The sequence below is a fragment of the Pediculus humanus genome, genomic scaffold (genome assembly GCF_000006295.1).
Source record: "Pediculus humanus corporis 1103172108202 genomic scaffold, whole genome shotgun sequence".
Classification (NCBI taxonomy): domain Eukaryota; kingdom Metazoa; phylum Arthropoda; class Insecta; order Psocodea; family Pediculidae; genus Pediculus; species Pediculus humanus.
Window position 1 is genome coordinate 288,187 of NW_002987772.1, and position 5,000 is coordinate 293,186.

Below are 5,000 nucleotides of genomic sequence, written 5' to 3' on the forward strand. Positions count from 1 at the left end.
ACTTTAGAATTCTCTTTTGGAACAAATCAAAAAAATTATCGAAAAATCATAGAGAGAGAGTGAAAAATCATAGAGAGAAAGAGAGAGAGATAGATTTAAAAGTTAACAAAACAAAAAAAAAATTTTTTTTTTTTTTTTTTTTTTTTTTAACTTTTAAAATTTTCTCAAGACGAACAAAGAAAGGTTCACTTTGGAATGTGAAAAAATGATGATGCCCAGTTAGGCGAGAGTTTTAATGGGGATCACCCAACCGGAACCTCCCTCCTTTCTCAGGTACAAAATAATGAACTTCCGGTTCGAGAATGTTACAGGCTTCGTTTTTTTTTTTTTTTCGACGTACGAATTAATAAACAAATGCAATATCAATCGGTCGTTTCGTTTTTTTTTTTTTTTTTTTAATTCGACGAAAATTTTAACCTTTTCCCTCCCCTCCCCACCCTTTGACCCTTTGACCTTTTTTATCCCGAGTCCAACCGACAGCGATGAGGGGAAAAAAAAAAAACGAAATTTTCAATCCCCGCGCCAAAATTATATCGAATTCAAATTCAAAAAAAAAAAAAAAAAAGAAAAAAAAGAAAAGAAAGTTAATCATAATCATCATCATCATCATCGTCTTCGTTTATAAACATGGCCGCCATCGAAATAATTCTTTTTTTTTATTTTATTTTATTTTATTTACGACGCAACAGAAATTGATATATTGCGTATTATTATTATTATTATTATTATTATTATTATTATTATTATTATTATTATTATTATTATTATTATTATTACGAGAGCAGGAACGCCTTTAAAAAGAAAATCAAGTTTCTAACTTACGCGACAAGGCATAATTTATAATAATAATAATAATAATAATAATAATAATAAATTATTTATTTATACCTTAAACCTTAATTGCAATGATTTAATAATAAAAAGGTTCAGGTGTTGATTGCGTTTATTCAAAGGTGTTTGCTCGAATGGAAAAAAGTAAAAACTTGTTGTTGTTGTTATTGTTGTTGTTGTTGTAATTTCGACTCGTTTTGTTTGTTGTTGTTGTTGTTGTTGTCAGTTTGACTTTTAAATTAATTTTTTTTTTTTTTTTTTTTTTTGTTAAATTCGAAAACTTTTAAAAAAATTATTATTATTATGATTATTATTTTAAAGAGAGAAGTGACAAATTCTTCTTTTTTCACGACGGAATTTTTTTCGTGGAGTTAGACAAAACGGTGCGAAAATTTAAAATCGGTGTGAGAAAACTCGAAAAAAAATTTTTTTTTTTTTTTTTGTAAAAAGAAAAAGACGAACCGTGAGAATTTTATGGTAAATTTAAGTAGAAACTATCGTTATTGAAATTATCGATTTGTAAAAAAAAAAAAAAAAAAAAATATTTAATGATTCTTTCGTTTTTCCACGATGATGACGATGATGATGATGATGATGATGATCATAATAATAATAATAATAATAATAATAATAATAATAATCTGAGGTTTAAGTGAAAAAAAAGGGGGAGGGGGAACCGCAAAAATTGTAGAGAGAAAAAGGCAAAAAAAAAAAAAAACGTTAAAAAAAAAAATTAAATTTATTATTATTATTATTAGTATTATTGTTGGAATGCCGAGGAAGGAAGATGAAGAGAAGAAAATGAGGGAGGGAAAGAGAGGGGGAGAGAAAGAGAGGGGAAGAGAGAGAGAGAGAGAGAGATAGAAAAGGAACATTGATTAATGTTATAACGTAAAAAGTTAATTAAAATCTATTAATGAGAGTGAATCGATTGGATTCGGTTTTTATTTTTGTGAATTAAAACGTGTACCTAAGTCTAGGGAAAAACCTGAAACTTTTTCTTCTTCATCTTCATCTTCCCCCGTCTAATTATTATTATTATTATTATTATTATTATTATTATTGCGTATTTGACGGGTTTTTTCTTTTTCTATTTTAAATTTGATAATTGGGCCGAAATGTGATTTGAAATTTAAAAAAAAAAAAAAAAAAAACCGTTACAAGTTTGATTTAAACGAGGCAACACCCTAGAAATGATAGACTTATCGAGAGTCCGCCAAACTTAGGAAAGGAATGCAAAAATTCGAGGCAAACGAGGAACCTCCTTAAAGGTTTTTATCTCTCTCTCTCTCTCTCTCTCTCTCTCTCTCGCACACGCACGCACACATAAGCAATCGAAAATGTCTCTTTTTTTTTTAATGTTTTATCACTTTCTCGACGAGCAACCTGAAAACCCACTCCAAAAAAAAAAAAAAAAATGTTATTCACGAGCCTGACTGACTGACTGACTGTGCCTGTGAAAGTACGTGAGCATGAAGAGAGTCGAGCAGCAAAAAAAAAAAAAACACAAAATTTTCTTTTTGTCACGTTTCAAGACGAAACCTTTTTTTTTTTTTTTTTTTTTAAATTTATTCGATGATGGAACCCTACCGCCACTACTACCACCACCCGCTACCCACTACCCGCTACTCACTCCCACTACTACCACTCTCCCGATTTCCCCCCCCGAAAAAGAAAAAAAAAAAAAAAAACATGGCAATCGTAAATCAAAAACGTTGTTGTTGTTGTTGGTTCGTTTGCTTGCGTAAAAAAAAAAAAAAAAAAAAAAAAAAATTTATTCGAAAACAAAAAGATTAGCATAAGTTAGCAGAAAAAAAAAAAAAAATTTACGTGAAAAGGAAACCGGAAACACTTAGAAATCGACGAAAAACGAAAAAAAAAAATCAAATTGTCTTATTTCATTTTTCATCTTCTAACTATAATCGTTTTTTTTTGTTTAATAATTATCTGACTGACACCACGATAAAATTCGGTCGTAAAAATTATTATTATTATTATTATTATTATTATTATTATCGGTCGGATGAAATTATTTTATGGAAAAAAAATTTCCGCGCATGCGCATCCACGCAAATTTTTCTCTGTGAGTTTTTTCACTTAAAAAAAAAAAAAAAAATGGCGAATCGTATTTACATCCATCACAATACTAAAAAAATTATGGTAGCTGTCAGGTAGATAAATGATATTAACTAATAAATAATATAAAAGAATTTGTAGATTATCTACCTCCCACGCGAACCTTGATGCCTTTCCCCCCCCCCCCCCGATACTCGGGTTAGAAAATGATTTTTGCGAATCGGGTATCCCTTTTTAAGCTTTTAGAAGGGGGGGGAGAGAGAGAGAGAGGGAGGGAGAGAAAAAGGTTTCATTAACTCTCTTTTTAACATAATAAATTAAAAATTACAAACGAGCAAGCAAGCAAACAAACAAACAAACAAACGAACAAACGAAATTTAGTCTCGTTACATAACAAAATGGCGAATAATTTTTTGTTCACGGACAATTTACATTATTATCAATTAAATTATTTAAATTTCTTTTGTTGTTTGTTGGTTGTTGTTTGTTGTTGTTGTTGTTGTTGTTGTAATTAAACATTTTGTCGGATTTTATATATGAAAAGATTTCTTGTAGCTTGTGATCGTAACAAAACGGATTTCGTAAACGGCGAACGTGTAATTTGAAAGTGGAAATAGATTGAATCGAACGTGGCATTGGGAAAAATTTTAATCGCGACGTGGGAGAAGATAATTAATAAAAAATCACCTGATGACGCTCGCTTTGACATGTACGATCGCGATTTCTATTGTTAAATAAAAAAATTTTCGGTTAAAGTGGAAAACGCGGTCGCCATTTTGTTTTTTTTTTTGTTTCGTTTCGTCATCGATATATATTTACGCGATTCGATTATTTAACAAAAAAAATTATTATTATTATTATTATTATTTATTTTTTGTTTTTGGTTTCTGACGCACCAAACTCACAGGATGTAAATATCATTATCTTCATCTTTGATCGCGTATATGCCCGATCCTTGTTGTTGTTGTTGTTGGAAACTCAGGCAGGTCTACCATCTGCAGGTGCTTCCTTAAAAAAAAAAAAAATGACCGCGTCCAGAGGAGGGTGATTAAACCATCTGTTATGCCAGACTGTTAGAGTGCCTTTCCGCTTTCTAACCCCTGTCAGTGGGTGCGTGCGTGTGTGCGCGTGAGTGTTTCTCTTGAAGATTTCTTTTCGTCTTCATTATTGTAACCGTTGTTCCCTCTCCCTTCCCCCGAGTGCGCGTAAATGAAGTTGTCGAAAGATTTACGTCTTTGTTAATCTCTTTTAGTCCTTTACCCCTCCCTCTCCTATCTTCCCCTACTCTCTCTTTCAACCCTTCTCCTATCCTATTGACGATCGCCGCGTTGTTAAAAAAAATTAAAAACGTGTGTGACGTATACAAAAAAAAAAAAAAAAAAGAAAAACCTTTGGCGGATCCGGAAGTGAAAAAATATAATAATAATAATGATGATGATGATGATGATGATGATGATGATGATTTACGTTTAGTTTTTGCGACATCGTGACATTATAATAATTTTCTTTCTTCCGTTCGGGAAAATTTTTCTTCGAGATTTTTTTCTATTTTTATTTTTTTTACTAAATACAGAAAAATTATTATTATTATTATTATTATTATTATTATCATTATCATTATCAGTATTATTATTATTTAATAAATCGATAAAAAGTAGAGCTAATAAAATTTTTAGTTGACGCCCATTAAAAAAAAAAATTTCAAAGTTTGAAACGAACGACGACGACGACGACGAGAATGGAAGGAAAAAAAAAAATTTTTTTTTTTTTTTTTTTTTTTTTTTTTTTTTTTTTAATGACCACGTTGTTAGTTTTAATTAACGGTTGTAGTTGTTTCGTGTGCGATCAGGTTTAGGCTCAGATTTTTTTTTTTTTTTTAAATAAAATAATAATAATAATAATAAAAAGGGCGGAAATCAACGAAAAACGAACGAAAGAGTGAGAGAGATAGAGAGAGAGAGGGAATGAGTGAGATGTAATGAAAATATATATATATAATCGTTTGGAATCGTCTTCATGTTGTTCTGGTTGTTGTTGTTGTTTAATATCTCTTTCCAACATTTAACAACATCAATTAGATTGGGAGAAAGTGA